At 44.3% G+C, this 19814-nt stretch overlaps 1 protein-coding gene across 6 annotated transcripts in view; it reads right to left on the bottom strand.

Moving 5' to 3' along the window:
- Nucleotides 1–19814, bottom strand: part of PDE1C (phosphodiesterase 1C) — a 483633-nt gene that overhangs the window by 199364 nt on the left and 264455 nt on the right. The window contains exon 1 of one of the 6 annotated variants that reach the window (XM_090050250.1): nt 15074–15095. The exons of the other annotated variants lie outside the window; for them this stretch is intronic. The gene's annotated coding sequence lies outside the window, so the exon portion shown is untranslated. Of the gene's footprint in view, nt 1–15073; nt 15096–19814 lie in introns of those variants that run through there. 6 annotated transcript variants of the gene reach the window in all.

Below are 19814 nucleotides of genomic sequence, written 5' to 3'. Positions count from 1 at the left end.
AGTACTTGTATTTACAAGTACTAACCTATGGCAGAGTTCATTAGTTTCCTGTGGCCTAATCGGGTTGCATGTGTAGATGTTAAGATTTTTCTGCAGAGCTAATTTGGCAACTCCACAGTAAATGTCTCATGTAGAAGTGCCCAGTTTCTCTCATAATACTTATTGCAAGAGAAATTGCTCCACAGTTTTCCTAAGCAGGAGATGCTAAGAAAGACCACCATAACTATTGACAGTCTTGTTAGACATCTGCACAGTGAATCCAAGGGTTAAAGTGGGAATGATGACTAAACTATACTCATTCCCTTCTTTTCAATTCTGTCTGAGACCCTAATTCTGTCTTTTTGGAGAATTAGTGTAGATTAAGATGGCTATCTAAGATAGATGTCTCAATATTAAATACTAGTGAATATCTGGCCCAGCTGGTTTAGACCTTCACAACATGATCTGATACTTGGCAGGGAAAAAAAGCTCATTATTTCAGATGAAGTGTCAAATTGTATATATTCATCCACCTTTATTAGGTGCCATAGTTTCAGTGAACCTTCATATCTAGTTCCCCTTCAGTTTATACCACTGTAATCCCTTGGCCTAGGCTGAATGACAGTAAAGTCCATTCTCCGTGACACCTGCTTCTGCCTTTCCCCCAGTCTCCTAACTCCAGATTCCCTCTCACCCTTGTGACAAATAGTGAAGGTACTAGGCGCAGATAAGGCTCTTTTACTGCTCTAAATATTTGTCTAAACCTCTCAATCTCTTTAAGAAACATAGGAAAAAAAATCAGTTTTTTTTTAAATTCTCTATCCTCAGTGCCATGGCAATGAAATTTGGTGCCTCTGGCAAAGCCACAGCAGCAGCCCACCCTCACCCTGTGCTGCAGAGATCCAGGGGGCACCTGTCCCTGAAGCTTGCCCAGGAGTGCATGCAGTGGCAGGAGCTGCCTTTCCCCCATCCCTGCCCTCCCCCCCAAAATGAGCTGCGCACGGCTCTGTCCCACACCCCACCCTGACTGGGCAGCACCTGTTGGCACCCCTTTGTTTCGGCACCTGGGACAATCACCCTTCTTGCCCCCGCATGCTACAGCACTGTCTAGCCTCATGAAGGGGTAGGAAGTCATTACTCCACTGGCTCACTCTTCTGTACGCTCAGGATCACTTTACCCCGTGAAACACCAGAAAGGAAGTGAAAAGGAAGGGAGTTCTTGAAAGGAAGGGAGTTCTTCTGGAGCTACACTCTTCCAAATCCGGGGGCGGGGGACAGCTTTTCCTTTGATCATGCATCAGTTTAAGATGAATTGTTCCAAATTTTTTCCTAAATGTAACCTGTTTCTAACACAAAATGAAATGTGCTCTTTTGAGAAAATAAAAGGGTATTTGCTGGCTGCTTCAAGCAGGATTCCAATTGCCCTGATATTCCCACTTTAAAAACATGAACTTTATCACTTTAACTCTACCACATTTACTCTAGTCTGTGAACACAGACCATTTTCTAAATCCCGACAGACATAGGCTATTCCCTGTGGTTAGCCCTTCTATGCATTTGCATTAGTTGGCAACCCGAAGCTCTCAAGTTCAGCAAATGTCAACCTGCTGAGACAGAAAATAAATCCTTGAACTAAGGAGCTTAGGGGCCACATTGACTCACAGAGATATGACTCATTTCTGCTTCTAAGCAGAACACATCCCTTAGGAGCTGCTATTGGGGAGTGGAGAGCGAGGGAGGAGAGGGAGAGAGAAGGAGGAAGTAAATTTGAAAAAGCAAAGCATTAAATGTCTGTAGCAGAGATTCTGGATGATTGCAATTGGCAAACTGGGACTGGAAAGAGAGACGCATTTGTTTTCAAAGCTTACGTAATGAAATAAGATGACTGTAACTGACATGCCATGAAGCATGCATATTGGCTAATAAGCATTCTGCTATACCATAAGATATTGACCAATGCCCTTGAGTTTAAAAAAAATGCTCATATGCCTTTATTTTTTAAGTCAACAAAAACAAAATCAACAAGTAAAATCTATTTATAACTTCATTTAATGAAGTTCAACTTACAGTAGCCATGTACAGAATATATAGAAAGGGCTTTGGACCAGACAGACTTTTTAAAGACGTTTCATCATCATCACCTTTTTTCATTGCTGCTGATACTTCTTAAGTCCTGAAGAGAATTTCTTTAAAATGACTGACCAAGAGTGCTAGTTTAGTCACAGAAGCATCAAGGACTTAAAATTATGCTGCAAGCAACAAAATGGCATTTTTGTAACTGGCAGGCTAGTACCTCAGAGACCAGTATGTTAATATCACTATTGCCATTATAGATATAAAAAGAACAAGGAGATAGAGAAATTAAGTGATTTTCCCTCCTAAGGACACAGAAAATGGCAATATCAAAGCCAAAACTGAAATTGAAGTTCTTGGATCTAAAGACCTCATTTAAACCATAAAATGAAGCCACCCTCCAACTTGAAAAAAATAATCCCAAGGCCTGGAATAGACTCCCCCCAGAGGTGGTACAAGCACCTACCCTGGACACTTTTAAGAAACATTTGGGTGCTTATCTTGTTGGGATCCTTTTACACTCGCTGACTTCCTGCCCCTGGGGCAGGAGGCTGGACCTGATGATTTTATGAGGTCCCTTCCAGCCCTAACATCTGTGAAATCTGCATTCTTAGAGTCTGATGTACCTCTCCATTGTACTGGCATAACTCAGAAATAACTTAATTGAAATCAATGAAGTTGCAATCTGGGTAAAAACTAAGAAAGAGAAGACCCAGGCTTCCTAAACTCCATGCAAAAAGTGTTACCCACCTCTGTTTTTAATGACAGAGGAATCTGAATGAAACAAACATCCCCTCAGAAAATCCACAGGAATTTTTCCAGGAACTCAAGAGTAAAGGCTAATGCACTTGCTCAAAGAACAATGAAAATGAATTTATCCTTCTAATAACTGCTTCCCAGAAGTGAAATCAACATTGCTAACAAGATCAGGCAAAAGCCAACAGGCCTGCAGCAGTTTTCTTTTTACATTTTTATTTACTAAACAGACCTGTAGATGCAAATGTATTTTCTTTTCTTAATAATTTATCATTTCCTTGAAATGAAAACTGCAAACAGTTTGATAAATGGATGAAAATACTTTCCCATCCCCCATCCAGAGAGGAGCTGTCTGTAAAGTACCTTTTTATTCCCTGCTGAAATGCTATTTTACATTGGGGGGAAAAAAAGCCAGGCAAATACTGCAAATTCCCCCTCCCCCCCAAAAGGATTCATGATCATTTGTTCCAATCCATATTGTGTTCTGAACTCTATTGCTTGTCTCTGGTGAATACTTACGTGAGAAAGTATTATGCTCACTAGGAAAAGTGTTGCCAGTATTAATAAAAAATATGTGCATGAATAGTTGGATGAAGGTGTTTGTGTGGTCATTCAGAAAGACCTGGCAGTCTACCAGCTAGGGAATAAAAACAACCCTGTGAGTTAGGAGAGGCAACACAAATAGCAAATTACAAGTAGCAAACACTCAAAGCAACAATTGCAGTGAATTAATTGCAAGCACCTCCATAGACTGATGTATCCATATACATCTTTCAACAAGAAATCATAGAAAATGAACAAGAGCTAAAAATCTTAATCTGACCACTGATCATTTAGGAACCAAAAAAAAAAAGGCGGCATCAGAGCCATCTGATAAACTGTTTCATGAACACACTTTACTTGTTCCACTTACAGTTCCTCAGTGAATCCTGATACATCGATCTCTTGCTTTCTCTCTTTCACCCACTCCCACCCTGCCAAACAATGTTCATGATAACTGTGCTATTAGGGATATTGGTTGGTCTCTCTATATGTCTGGAAATACACCTATGACCTAAAAGGGATTTTAGCTGCACTTGGTGTACTTTGCCCGCTACTGGGGCTTACCTTAAAAAAACTAGCAATGAGTAGGGGCAGAAGCTGCCACACATACACTGCCTCATGCTTAGGGCCATATACCAAGATTCCCACCCATGAGCCACCTGGTTTTCTTTCTATGGCAGCAGGAAGAGTGGGAAGCAAATTATACTTTGATCCCTTCTAAGGCAATGGAACCAGAAGGAGAAAAAAATCACATTTTAGTTCCTTACCCATTACACTAGAGGAGTTTGGGGCCCCTGGCCAGCTTATGTAACAGCCTCAAAAGGCAGGGGGGAATTCCTTCATAGTGAACTTTCTAAAGTACTTCCCTCAACTAAAGAATGGTACGAGGGCCACCAACTCTCATCCATCATTATAATTTTCCCCACCTGCACTGATCCCTGGAACTGTGACTCTGCTGAAAGAGAATCTAGGAAGAGGAACCCTATTCAGACTGGCACAAAGTGTTTCAATCTTATACCACTTAGACACAGCAATGTGTGCTAGAAATGACAGTCTGACAGGCAGGTATAAGTGACAAAACAGTCTATTTGCTTGGTCTCTGTTACAGTACTATTGCTTAGAATGACCCCACTATTTTCCTTTGAAGTATGTTCACATTACTTATTATTATAAAAGCCTCTGTCAGCAAAACAGCATGAAGTGGGTTTTGATTACCTTCTTAAATGGGTACTTGCTCAGATTGCCTCTACTTCCTGTACCTTTTGTTAGCTCAATTTACAGGGAGTTTGGTTGGTTTTCTGGCAGTTGGACAGACTAATTTTATTCTGCTCAATAATCCTTACTCAGAGACCAACTTTGAACACTGAAAAATGGGTTCAATTTGAGTTCAGCATGGTGAAAAAAATTGTATGTACATTCTGTTCAAATTTTTTTTGATGGATGGGCAAATATATGTGCCTTGCCATGGACTGGTGACTGGATAAACTCCCAGCAGAGATACATGCTTTATTAGAATTAGAGAAAGTTTTTCCTTCATATAGGTACAAGCTCATGTTGTCATATAACAGGTAACGAATCCAGATGCATTTTGTAAAGAAAGCAAGGGACTGTTTTATTGTTTGTTTGATTACTTTAAAGCTGTTGATAACATTGAGAGACTGACACCAGAAAAGGCAATGGATAATTCCTTATGTACAATGAAAACATATACAATGTTTAAGACTGGATCATAAGCTAATGGAAATGAGCTAAAATAGGGTTTACAGTGCCATAAATATGTGAATCTGAAAAGTTTTCCTTCACCCAAGTTGATACCACAAGTGTTCAAGACATTTATGTGAAATTCAGAAATGTAACTAACATGTTAGCTACTAGAGATACCTTCAACAAGCCATTCAGAAAAAAAGTTTCATCTTCAATTTAAGCATCTTAAAATCAAACTATTACAAAATGGGCAACTGGTGTTGCCTTAGTCAGGGGCATGTGCCCCTCCTGCAACCAGTCATCCTGCTGACCGGGGGGGGCGGTTCCCCCACAGCCAATCCTGTGGACTGGGATCCCACAACAGCCAATCGCTGCAATTGCTGCAGACACTTCTGGGAGTGGCTGCAGTCGCTTCTGGGACCAAGCGCCAGCCAATCGCTGCAGCCTGTCCCAGAAGCAGCTGCAGAGATTGCAGCAATCAACCAGCACTTGCAGGAGGGACACTGGTGCTACCACCTGCCCCCCGCCCATCCCTGTGCACCCACTATGCGCCGCCACTCTATTAAAATACAGTAGGGCCAGGTACAGACATTACACTTTTACCAGCATAAGTAATCAGAATCTGGTCTATACCCGTAACAGAAGTTCAGCACACAAAATCAATCTATATCTGTAACAGAACAGAGGAGCTGCACACACAGACTGGTTTAAAAATGGTGGAAACTGGTCTAAGATTCGCCCTCTCTCCCTTTCATTGCTTCTTGCCCTGAACTATTATATACAGTCTTGTACAATTTATCAATGGTTATGCTTTATTCCTCATGTAACCACAGAGTTTCAGTGGTGGGTAAAGTAATTCATTTTATGTAACTTATAAAGGTCTTCACAATATTTTTTTTGTAAACTCAAATTATGAATATATTATTTTTGTGTTATTGTCTAATAGACCACTCATTGTAACTTTGCATTTGTTGTTTCTTCTCTTCCTTCTTCTACCAAAACAACTGGCTTAGCTATTTAAACCAGGGCAAAAGTCTGAGGTCAGTCCAAGTATTTGTTCAATAAAATACAGTTAGACCAACCCAATGTGATTTCCCTATCAAATTGGCTCATTTTGTAAGGGGACAGTAGGGGTGCAGCAGATATTAAAATAAGGGAACCAGAATGAAGAAATCCAACTTTCTTGAAGAGAATGCTATGATTTAAAAGCAAAAGGGTCTTGGAGCAAAAGGAAATTGATATTTTACCATGATCTTTAAATATAGAAAACATATTAGGAAAATAAACAGGAAAATAAATACCAAGATACATGGAGTATCAGGGAAAGGAGTAAGAAAACCAAAGGAGATACATCAAAGATTTGCTTCTTAAATTTAACCTAACATAAATGTGTTATAAAAACAAACACATTTTCCTTAGGCTAAAACTTTGGAAACTAGCAGCCTAAGAATAGACAATGAACTGTGTGGCCTCACATACAGAGGGACTGATACCCTCCAAGTTTACTGCTCAATGGGTGCATCTACACAAAATGCTGACTGTGCAGTATCTGAAAAATACTGCACAGTAGTGCATCACAGTATGGACAGTGCTAATATACTACTGCACCATATTATTAGGCTACTGAGCAGCAGTGTCACCTAAAAGACATTTGCTTCAGTAACTCCAGTTACTGCTCATTTATTTAATACTTATTAATACATGTACTAAATAAATGCACAGTAACGACTGTGCAGTAGTGTCTCATGTAGATGCACCCACTGTTGCCAAAAAACAGGTCATTTATACTGAGATGCCTAACTGTGGACTCAGAGCCTAAATTTGGGTGGCTAATTCTGAAAGTGTTGGATTCCTCAAGTCCTCGCAGTTCTTTTCCATCTTTGCCAGAGAACATAAGTAAATTAAAACTACTCACCATCAGAACTGAATAAAAACTCATATGAATAATGACAAACAGCTAACTATCTGGAAAGCCAAATCAAGTGTTTGACCTGTTAATCTGCTATAAGGACTGATCTTCAATTCACCCAAGTCCAGTACATAAGCAAAGTGGTTTGGGGTTTTTTTTTTGTTAAACCAGGAGCTGGTTGCATACTCTCTGCTGTACGGTTATACATCATGGGTATTATGACCTGCATATATCAGATCTTTCTGTTAGTATGAACAAAGCCATAACAGATGCTTGAAATCTCAAGTACTCCATGTAATTATAATAAATAAATGTGAAAAAGAGAAGACATCTGTATTATTGTTTAAGTATCACAAAGTAATGAGCATTTTTTTTTTTGCTTATTCATTTTCATTGAACTCCAAAGCTCATACTTTTTTTCAAGTGACTTTCACAAGAAGTCTCCATAGAGACAGAAACTAATGTGAGGAATGAAGCCTTCTATTTAATATTCAGTTAATCAAAAAGAAACTATACAGCATAGCAATACAGGCAAATAACAATTAAAATATTTTGACAGATAGGAAAATGTCACAGCATCAAAAAAAGAGTCTTAGGCTCTATCAACATTGGAATGACCAGCTCATATTCTCCATGATACAAGGGTTGCTCATGCAGACTGTTGCAAAAGATGCACTGCTGGGAGAATCTAAACAGTTGGTGAGATTTGTGAAAAGTGATAACTGGAATTGGATTTTGAGGGGAGGGAACTGCCCAAGATGAAATAGTCAGAAGGTGTAAAGCCTAATCTGGGAATGAAAAGTTAAGGAGAGAATGGGCTTCTTTTAAATTTCTGGTTTCAGTTGAACCAAAAATACTTGGTGGGAACTGGCCATCTTCAGGTTTGTGGTTTTTCTATTTCTGCTTTAACCAGAAGTACAGTGGGAAAGCCCATAAAAATGAAAAATATATTTCAAAAAGAGATTCAAAGCAATTCCTAGAACTGCAACCAAGGTTTGGTTCAGTTCAATTATTAAACCCCAGTTATTTCAATAGGTCCTATTCTGAAGAGGATTCCCTTTATCTACAGCTGAAATCTCTATTTCAGTACCTAGCCATCTGTCAAATCCTGCCCATTTTCCAGAACACTGGCAAGATTTTTTTTGGATATCTTGTCAGAAACAAACTATTCTTTCTTCATACTGAAAAACAGAAATTATAGGTCTCCTATGGTATTTTTCCCATGGGTTAACTTTGTGGGAACAATGTAAACCATCCCAGAAAGTCGATATGACCCATATCCAGAGTCTGTGCAGCTGGGTCCATCTTTGCTATCCTTAAGCTTTTAGAAATCAAGAGTAAGCACCCAAAAAGTCATAGAACTGGCCAAAAAAAAAATCAGAAAAGATATTTAACAATAATAAAATATTGGGTTCTTTTTATTTTCTTTCTGGTTTTGCAGTCCTTTGCATTCACATTTTCAAGCTTTTCTTCACAATCATAAAGACTAAAAGCCTACTCTCTTTTAATGAAAACTGGGGAAAAAATCATAAGACTCCTGGAGCTGGAACATTAACAGAAAAGTAAATGTTCTGCAACTAGTTATACAGTTGTGAAAGTTGGTGACAGTTTGCCTTTGTTGGAAAGAAGGATATGCAACAGAGGGGGATTAAAGGAAGAAGAAACCCATATAATAGCACAAAGAATCCTCTTTGGCCAGGTCTAGGCCACAGACTTACAATTGTTTGGCAGCAGCATCCACAAACGTGCTGTGTTAATCCATGCACATGCTACCTCCCAGTCTGGAAACACTTCTATGCAGTGCCAAAGACAGATTAATTAGGACTGCAAAGAGTCAGCTCCAGTTAGCCAGTACTTTAGTGCTATGTAGCCATAGTTATCCTGTTTACAGTCGGGGAGGCAGTGCACAGAGCCCCACAGTATATTTGAGAGCTCTAGTCTCAGCCTTTAAGTGCACCGGGGCAGTCCAAGTATGAATGTGATTACTGTGGTCCACAGATGAGAGCCAATCAATCTATTGAAGAACTCACATAAAACTCATCTTGTACATTCAATTTTAAGAACAAACAGATGCTTTTTTGCACCTTTGAGTGGACAGGAAAGAGGTGTTGTCAGTGCAATTAAAAGCTTCCAGTATGTATCTAAAGTGTAAAAATTAATTGCAACATAATCATATGAGACAGATTCTACTATTCTTTCTTCTGTTGCAGAAAAACTGATAGAGCTACTCACAAAGCAAGGCACTAGTCAGGAAATAAATGAGTGACAACTGCTGGCATGTATTTTTCTAGTTTACTACATCAATCAGCAGGATATTGTAGATAGCCACCTTCTGATGTGTCTCTTTGTGTGAGATGAGACAGACAGCCAAGATGATTTGCACAGATGGCATTGGTTATATGTTGTTATTGCTTATTTATTTCCTGGTATTACTGCAGTACCTATAAACACCATTCATGGAGCAGATATCCACTGTGTTAGGTGCTGTACAAAAACAGGAAAAATCATGGTTTCTGTCCCAAAGGGTTTATAATCGGAGTATACAACAGATAGATTCAGATAAAGAAGGGATTCTCAAGGAGGCAATATTGCTCAGCAGGATAGACAGTTGTCTCCGCACTTCAGCAGCCTTAGTTTTGTCAAGTATTTTCCTACATGTGACAAAAAAATCAAGAGACTTAAGGAAGATTTTGAAGAGGAACAACTGCATGATATTTACAGGGGACTTCCCTGAGCATGAGGTCCAGCATGGGAAAAAACACAGATACTCGTGTGACATGAGACCACAGCCAAGGTTGGTACTTTCTGCACAGCTAGAAAAAAAATCCTTTGAGGTTGACTGAAACCAATTTTTTTGTTCCCTTTTTTCCATTACATCAAAAAAGTTGGTTATTCACAGTTCTAATGACTGCACGTGGAGCTGTCAGGAACATCACAGATCTATTGTAAATGGCTGTTCTAACAAACAATTTCTAGTCGCATTTTAAAAATGCTGTAAACAACACTTCTTTAAAGGTGGTAGATGCTGGGGGAAAAAACAAAGTCTTCTATTTTCTTATAAGGATGAAGTAGCACGTTTCACTCATTCAACTATTCTGTGGTATCCAGATAGAGCGATTACCCTGGGATTAGTGGATGGAAGTATTCAGTTTTGAAAAAGCAGAGTTTAATATGCCCTAGACAATTTTTCTAAAGAAACGCATTGCCTGAAGTGACTGATATTCATTTCTTCATATAGTATGAAATCACAATCTGTAAGCTTAGGGAGGTGGGAGCATTTCTGTAGGAACCACCTCAGTTCTGTACTCCATCTTTGTGTACCAGAATTTATGAGCAATTGAGAACAAATTGAGTACATAACATTACCAAGTGAGACCAATTCTGAGCAAAACAGTACATTAGGAAGAGATCTTTATTGAATGCACAACTCATTTTTATTTTTCTATTTTTTATATAGGATAAAATGAGGACTACATTCCCTTCCTGATACATAGGATAAACTCTACAATTGAGGTAATAGGATTATGCCAATAAAGTTAGAGTCAAAGACCATACAGTTGTTTGACGTTTAGCTAAATGTGTAATCTGAATTGCACAGACAGTCTCTCTGCTGCAGTCATAAGAGCTGCTGGAAGCAACAGCATGAGCAATTCATATTGCACTTGACTAACGTCAAAGACCAAAAGTGCACCTGCCTAGATCAAAAGGTGCTAAAATATGACAGAACCTAATGAAAAACATATTTCTTTCCATAGAGGGTTCAGCCAGCATTACCATTCATTTTCTCCCATCACTACAAATTATTGACATCAACTAGGAAATTTCAAATATTTTCTCCTTCTTTTTTAATCATCAGTGTCTTCCAGTTTTGGTAAGAGCTGGCCTTATAACTCAGTTGTCACTCAGCTTCATCATACCACTTATGATCTATGAAATCATCACTAGCTTGGGCAAATATTTTCCTGCAACAGCAAAGTGTGTATGCAAACCCTCTCTAGTCCCCTGGTATCACAGGCACCACATCATATAATCCTTCTCAAACTAAAAACAGACAACCAATTTAATGAAGTCCTAATTAGGCTGGGATATGACTTGCATCAAAACAGATAAGGCAGGGCTATGACACACTAGACTTAAATGACAATTAAGTTGAACTAGTCCCAAGTTGTTCTAAGGCAAAATTAATCTGGATAATTCACAGGTACTTAATGTGGGACAATGGGCTTGTCAGTCTGTAAAGTCTAGGCTGGCCAGCTGCAAGACAAAATACTCAAGTGTGAATCAAGCCAGTTGTCTGTTTTCAGCCTCAGAAACTAATCAACCTCCCCTCAAAAACTAGCTAGGACTGTTTTGCCCTCAGGACTCTTATTGGAGGGCTGCTGCAGAACTTTACGACTGTGATAAGGAATTTCTCATTCCCAATCTAAATTTATTTCTGACCAGGTTATAGCCATTGTCCTTGTGCCAACATCACCTTTTACCTTAAGAGCTTTTCTCTTTTCCTAATTTTTGCCCTCCCCTCCCCCCCGGCGCAAACAACTACTAAAAGCATCCCCAGCCCACTCACACCTACTCAGCATGGACCAAATGAGGAACTGTGGCAAGTTTAAAGCAGCCCCAAGTGTGTGTCAAAATCACGTATGAAATAGAGAGCCTGGAAACAGACTTTGTTGTGCACTCAGGGCAGCTCTGAGACCGTTACACTGTCTCATTTGCAGGATTTGGCACATATGGGGCACATCTACATGAGATACTAATGCGTAGTAGACTGCTTTTACAGAACATTAGCATGTCACAGCAAAAACCATGCTAATGCATTAATGCTCAGTAGAATTAGTCTACTGAGCATTAAGCATCACAAAAAGACCTTGTGCCTTTACTGTTCATTTATGTAGTATCTCACAGTGGAGGTACTAAATTTAACATGCAGTAGCAAAGGTGTATTAATGCATGCATAGATGCGTCCACTGAGCGGGAGCAAGTGGGTAGGGTATACTTCACAACAGAGGTCTGGGCACTTGGGCACAGTGTAGACAAAATCAAAGAGTAGTTATATCTCCTCTCAGCCCTAATTTTGTTGTGTATACGAGATAAGCTCCTTCAGCCTACTCTTGATTTCATAGTTTCATAGTTTCTAATGTTGGAAGGGACCTGAGCAGATCATCTAGTCCGACCCCCTGCCATGGCAGGAAAGAGTACTGGGGTCAAATGACCCCAGCAAGATGTTCATCTAACCTCCTCTTAAACACCCCCAGGGTAGGAGCCTGCTCCACTTCTCTTGGAAGTTGGTTCCAGACCCTAGCCGCCCTGACCGTGAAGTAGCGCCTCCTGATATCTAGCCTAAACCTGCCCTCTGCCAGCTTGTGACCATTATTCCTGGTCACTCCTGGCAGTGCTCAGGGGAACAGGGACTCCCCCAATGCCTGCTGATCCCCCCTGACTAGTTTATAACAGGCCACAAGATCCCCCCTCAGCCTTCTCTTTTGGAGCCTGAACAGGTTCAGGTCCCGTAGCCTCTCCTCATAGGGCCTGCCCTGTTGTCCCCCGATCATAGGAGTGGCCTTCCTCTGGACCCTCTCCATGCTGTCGACATCCCTCTTGAAGTGTGGCGCCCAGAACTGGATGCAGTACTCCAACTGTGGCCTGACCAATGCCGCATAGAGGCGGAGGATCACCTCCTTGGACCTGCTCGAGATGCATCTGTGGATGCGTGACAAGGTGTGGTTGGCTTTCCTGACTGCCACCCCACACTGCTGGCCCATGTTCATCTTGGAGTCAATGATGACCCCAAGATCCTTTTCCGCCTCCGTGCTGACAAGAGGGGAGTTCCCCAGCCTGTAGGTATGGTGCCGGTTGTTCCTCCCGAGGTGCATCACCTTGCACTTGTCTGTGTTGAAACCCATCCTATTCTCGTCCGCCCACCCCTGTAACCTGTCTTGGTCTGATTGTAGCCCGCTGCATCCTTCCAGTGTACCCACGTCCCCCCACATCTTAGTGTCATCAGCAAATTTGAACAGGGTGCTTTTTACCCCCTCATCCAAGTCACTGATGAAGACGTTGAACAGTGCGGGCCCGAGGACTGAGCCCTGCGGAACCCCACTGCCCACGTCCTTCCAGGTTGAGAAGGACCCATCCACTACCACCCTCTGGGTGCGGCCCTCCAGCCAGTTGGCGACCCAATTGACTGTGTGGGCATCGACACCACAGCCCTCCAGTTTCTTAATGAGAATGGGGTGAGAGACAGTGTCAAAAGCCTTCCGGAAGTCCAGGAAGACTATGTCCACTGCTACGCCTGCATCTAATGATGTGGTGATCTGATCGTAAAAGGCCACCAGGTAGGTCTGACAGGACCTGCCACTGATGAACCCATGTTGGTTGCCCCTAAGCATGCAGTCCCCTGCTGGCCCCTCCTGGATGTGTGCCAGCATAATTTTCTCGAACAGCTTGCCTAGGATCGAGGTAAGACTAACCAGCCTATAGTTTCCTGGGTCCTCCTTCCTGCCTCTTTTGAAGACGGGGACCACGTTGGCCCTCTTCCAGTCCTCCAGTACCTCACCAGAGCACCATGAGTGCTCGTAAAGCCGTGCCAGGGGACTTGCAATGACCTCGGCCAGTTCCTTTAGAACTCTAGGGTGGAGATCATCTGGACTGGCTGACTTGAATACGTCCAACGCCTCCAGAAGCTGCCTAACTAAATCCTCGCTAACCTGTGGCCCAGGTGTGCCTCCCCCGGGGCCCGAGGGGGGCCCAGCAGGGAGGTGGCTGTTCTGGTCCCTACTTAGGAAGACGGAGGCAAAGAAATCGTTAAACATGTTAGCTTTGCCATCTAGTGTGACAACCAAGTTTCCCAATGCGTCCTGCAAGGACCCCACATTACCTGGGACCTTCTTTTTACCCCCTATGTATTTAAAAAAGGACTTCTTGTTGTCCTTAATCTGGGAAGCTAGTCCCAGTTCCATCTCTGCCTTGGCCTTCCTAACTACCCCCCTACATCCCCGAGCAACTACAGAATAGTCCTCCCTGGTGATGACCCCTTCTTTCCATTGGGTGTAAGCCTCCTTTTTAGCAAGGAGACATCCTGGATGCTTTTGGTGAGCCATGGAGGCTTGTGTGCTCTCCTGCTCCCTTTGATCCTCATTGGGATTACCTTCCTTTGGGCTTGGAGGATCGTCTCCTTAAGGAGAGACCACTCTCCTTGGACACCTGGCTCGCCTCCCCTCCGGGACCTCAGCGCTTCTCCAACTATCCTCCTCAGCTCATTGAAGTTTGCCCTCCTAAAATCTAGGGCCGCTGCCTTACTGCATGCCTTTGCCACCTTGCGCTGGATGGTGAATTCCAGCAGGCAATGATCACTGTCGCCCAGGTGGTCGAGCACCCGCAGCCCCCTCACCAGGTCATCACCCGTGGCCAGCACTAGGTCCAACAAGGCGTCTCCCCTGGTGGGGCTGTGCACCTCCTGGGTTAGATGGAGGTCCTGCACTCTGGCCAAGAACCTATGTGAGCGTTCAGTCCTGGCTGACTGTTCTTCCCAGCAGATGTCTGGGAAGTTCAGGTCCCCCATGATGACCACATCCTTAGCCTTCACTACCTCTGTGAGCTGACCCAAGAATTCCTGGTCAAGCTCTTATCCTTGGTTGGGAGGTCTGTAGTAGACTCCCACCGTTAAGTCTCTTTCCCCTCGACTGCCTTGTACTCTAACCCAAAGCACTTCAGAGTTCCCCTCCCCTGACTCCTTGCTAATTGACGAGGATGTGTATTCCTCCTTAATATAGAGTGCCACGCCCCAACTTCTCTTTCCTATCCTGTCCCTCCTGTACAGCCTATAGCCCTTGACATTCACCGCCCAATCATGCGTTGTGTCCCACCACGTTTCCGTAATCCCCACTATGTCCAGGCTGGTGTCAGCCAGCAGGAGGGTGAGTTCCTCCTGCTTGTTACCCATACTACTCTTGTAGTAACAACTGTCCATTCCCTTACTGTAGTTAATAATACAATATTCTCTGCACCTTCTCTGTATAAATTCACCTGTTTTGGACACAGATACAGTATTTCACATGAGATATTAATCAGTGTACTGTAAAATAGCATTAATTAACAGAAATTCCTTACCAGAGACATCCTGGGCTCGCATTCACCATTCTTCCACACCTGCAACAGATGTTAGCTTGTGATCAACTAATTTACTCAAGTCCCTCTCCTCCTCTATCATTGCCAATTGATAATGCTTAAGTATATAACAGAAATTCTTGTGATTAAAGCCACAGGCCATATAACCTTACAATTTTCTCTATTAAATTTAATCCCATTTCTATTAATCCACTCCACAAGGTCCTGTAATTCCTCCTGTGTGATGTTTTGATCCTCCTCTGCACTGATAAGGCTTTTCAGTAGTGTTAACAAATGGCATTAACACAGTTCCACTCTTCTCAGTCATTCATTCAAACAGTAAATAAGATTGGTTTTAAAACCCACTGGGCCCCCGCTCCCCCAAAGTCCCCCAGCAGCCCCCAACTGCTACAGAGCACCCCTGCTGACCCCCAGCAGCAGCTGAAGGTAAGCGGGGCCCCTGGTGGGAGGGACTAACTCCAGCCTAGCTGCGGGGATGCGGCTAAGCTGGAGCCTGGGAGGGTCTCATCTGGCCCCGGCCCCTACTTTGCCCAGCCCCCCAGGGAGCCACACGACCAGAGTCATGTGAACAGGTTGCACAAACAGGCGTGCTTGTCTGCCCATGTGTGCGTTAGCACAGAGTTTGCACAGGAGGGCAAGTGGGAGGGCCCATGGCCCTGCCTGCATGCCCCCTTGGGTAAGCATTCCCAGCCATAGCCAGCCCACCAGCAGCATGACATGGATGGGCATGCGCCACACCCCAAGGGTCCCTGAGGGGTCTACAGCCACCCCCTCTGGTGCCTCAGAGGCCTCCACCCAGATGGAGCCCATAGTTTTGGGCTCCATGCAGACGGAGCCTCTGGCTCTTGGTTGTGGGGGCGTGCCTTTCACTTTTTCAGGCTCTGGAGCCTGGGAGCATGGCCACCTCCCCTTGTGAGGTCTGCTCCCTTTTGGGGTCTCTGGCACGCCAGCTGGAAGAGCTCCAGGCTGCAGTCCAGAAACTGCATGCCATCAGGGACTGTGAGCAGGACATCAACTCCTACTGCCAAACCCTTCTCCCCCGGGAGGCGGAGGGTAGACCACAGTCTCCCTCCAGGACAAGGGAGGACTCAGAGACCTCCCATTCTGTCCAGCCCCAAGGTCCGCCGCACCAAGTTCCCTGCCCTGCTGGAGCTCTGCAACAGGTATGAACCTCTTGCAGCCCCAGCAGAGCCTGCTGAGTTGCCAGCTCCTTCAGACAAAAGAGGCTCTACTGTAGCTACCACCCCCGCTCTCCCCAAGACCAAACGCAAAGTATTTTTCATGGGAGACTCCATTTCGAGGAGGATGGAGGGGGTAATCTGCTGCCATGACCCCTTAACCACAGAAGTCTGTTGCTTCCTGGGAGCCCACATCTGAGACATTGCAGAGAAGATCCTTAAACTCCTCCAGCCCACTGACCACTACCCTATGATGCTTATCTATGTGAGCACCAATGACATGGCTCGGCACACTCCCAGCCAGGTCATAAAGCACTACAGGAATTTGGGAGTGGGCCTTAAGGGTCTGGGGGTGGAGGTCCTTTGATCCTCCCAGTCTCAGGTTATGGACCAAGGAGTCCAAAAACTGCAGCACTAGTGTCATCGGGAAGGCTTTGGCTTCCATGACCACAGTCCGCTCTTTGGCGAGAGAGGCAGTGAGCTGCTGGGAAGGGATGGCTTCCACCTCTCTCCGCTGGGATGGAGGTTCTTCTCAGCCAGACTGGCTGACCTGCTCCACTGGGCTTTAAACTAAGCCCGCTGGGGCGGGGGGACTACCGCCACTACTGTCCCACTGAGCAACCCCTGCAAAGCCAGCAGGTCAAGGCATTTAAGGGATCCCACCCCTGCCCCAGCCCTGGAACAATCTGTAAACAAGGCAAGGGCCCTCAAGGGGACACTTGCCTGCCTGTACACAAATGCCAGGAGCTTGGGGAATAAACAAGAGGAACTTGTCCTCCTGCTTAAAACGAAGGAATAAGATGTCATAGGGATAACAGAGACCAGGTGGGACTCCACCCATGACTGTACCATGGGTATAGACAGCTATACCCTGTACAGGAGAGATCGAGGAGACAAAAGGGTCGGGGGTGTAGCTCTCTATGTTAAGGAGAGCTACGCGTCCCTGCAAGCCGATACTGGTGACCAGGATGGATGACTGGAGACCCTCTGGGTTAAAATCCAGGGGGAACATGGCACAGGGGACAAAATGGTGGGAGTCTACTGCAGACCTCCCACCCAAAGTCAAGATCTTGACCGGGAGTTTGCCAGGGAACTGACTGAGGCCGCATGCTCCTGGTCCATGGTTGTCATGGGAGACTTCAACTACCCAGTCATCTCATGGGAAGAGTGTTCGGCTAAATCCGATCAGTGGCAAAGCTTCCTCTCATGTGTGGATGACCTCTATCTGGCTCGTAGACTTCTTGAGTCAATGAGAGGCAAAGCGGTGCTTGACCTGGTACTGGCAACCTAATGATCGAAGGGAAGCTGGGTGACAGCAACCATGAGCTGATCACCTTCACCGTCTGCCATAAAGCTGGCAAGTCAGTCAGCAATACAAAAGCACTAAGTTTCGGTTGCTGCAGGTGAAATTCTCCTGATTGGGGAATTTGGGGTGAGGGCACCCAGGGCATGAGGCATAAGGAAGCTATAGGGAGCAGTTCCTGGGAGGTAGCTTCTCATGGGACAGGGTTAGGAGTGAGGCCCAGCCGGAGTGTGTGCAACCCAGCCCCACAAGGCATCAGTGCGCAAGTGGAGAGGATGTGACCCACTAGGGAGGCCTCAGGACATCATCGAGGTGACCCAGCAAAGGTGGCGTGAGGCCAGGGTGTAGGGGCAGTGGAGCCCTGTGAACAACCGCCAGGCCGGACCCCGGCATCGAGGGACCTGCCAGCTGACCCCGCCCATTGCAGAACATCAAGACATGGCAGGAGAGAGCAGGGTCTGTGACGCGGGAAGATAGAGCTACCACGACGCTACCGAGGGCCCAGAAGAGGCATAACATCTAAAGGGAGATCCGAGCCACCACCACGTAGCTAGCGAATGCCCAGCAGGCACACCTTCAGTCTGGTATCCCATGATCATCTCTTGGCAAAACTGGCCAACTGTGGCCTTGGGTCCACCATGATCCACTGGCTGGGAAATTGGCTCCATGGTTGGACCCAGAGGGTGATAACTGACAGAAGTCAATCATCATGGTGCCTTGTGACCAGTGGGGTCCCCCAAGGCTCTGTCCTTGGACCCATATTGTTCAACTTCTTAATTAATGATGTGGACATTGGAGTCAGAAGTGGATTGGCCAAGTTCGCCGATGACACCAAACTCTGGGGCAAAGTATCCACACCTTAAGACAGAAGGGCGATCCAGGCTGACCTGGACAGGCTCAGCAAATGGATGGATGAGAACCTGACGGTGTTTAATACCGAAAAATGCAAGGTTCTCCAACTTGGGGGGAAAAACCTGCAGCATCCTTATAGGCTTGGCAGTGCTACGCTGGCTAGCACCATGGATGAAAGGGACTTGGGGGTCATGACTGACCACAAGATAAAATGAGCCTTCAATGTGATGCTGTGGCTAGTAAAGCGAGCAAAACACTGGCTTGCAGCCACAGATGCTTCTCAAGCAAATCCCAGGACGTCATTCTCCCCTTGTACTTGGCCTTGGTGAGGTCGCAGCTGCAGTACTGTGTCCGGTTTTGGGCTCCACAATTCAAAAAGGACGTGGAGAAGCTTGAGAGAGTCTAGAGAAGAGCCATGCCCATGATCAGAGGTCAGGAAAACAGATCTTACGACGACAGTCTGAGACCTATGGGACTCTTCAGCCTGGAAAAGCGTGGGCTCAGGGGCAATCTGATGGCCACCTATTAGTTTATAAGGGGCATCCACCAGGATCTGGGGGAACGTTTGTTCACCAGAGCACCCCAAGGGATGACAAGGTTGAATAGTTATAAACTCCTGCAAGACAGTTTCAGGCTGGACATAAGGAAGAATTTCTTTACTGTCCGAGCCCACAAGGTTTGGAACAGCCTACCATCAGAGGTGGTTCAAGCACCTATTTTGAATGCCTTGAAGAGAAAATTGGATGCTTATCTTGCTGGGATCCTATGATCCCTGCTGACTTCCTTCCCCTGGGGCAGGGTGCTGGACTCGATCTTCTGAGGTCCCTTCTCTATTGTCTATGAAATCTATGAAAAACCATGCATTAAGGTACTCTGCTAGTAATTTCCCTTTAGTCCAATAATTCACCTTTCAGCACAACTTGTCATCATTTCCCTTTTAGCCAGTTTCTTACCTACCTTGCAGTTTTGCACTAACATACATCTGTTCAAACTAATAATTGTTAACTAAGAATGTCTTGTGTAGTTCTTTAACAAATACATTAATTGCAAATAGATTATATACAGTATATTAATATACATTAATTAATTGCAAATAGATTATATACAGACAAGCTCATGTAGTATTTCACCTCATTTTTCCATTTGCCTCCACATCTTTAATTCAAAATCTATTTTAAAACTGCATGCTACTAAGTTCAGATTAACTGGCCTGTGGTGGCCTAGATCCCTTTCCTTCCCTTCCCTTCTTAAATTATAAATACTAACACTTACTATATTCCCCAATCAGAAAGTAATTCTCCCACCTTGATAGCATATTAAAGATCCTTGTCATTCAAGGTTCCATTTTCTCAATATTTTGGACTGCAAGTTATTTGGTCTCTCCAGTTTG

This window comes from Crocodylus siamensis, chromosome 5, assembly GCF_052110815.1.
Source record: "Crocodylus siamensis isolate JL-2025a chromosome 5, ASM5211081v1, whole genome shotgun sequence".
NCBI lineage: Eukaryota > Metazoa > Chordata > Crocodylia > Crocodylidae > Crocodylus > Crocodylus siamensis.
This window is presented reverse-complemented; position numbering and strand designations above follow the sequence as displayed.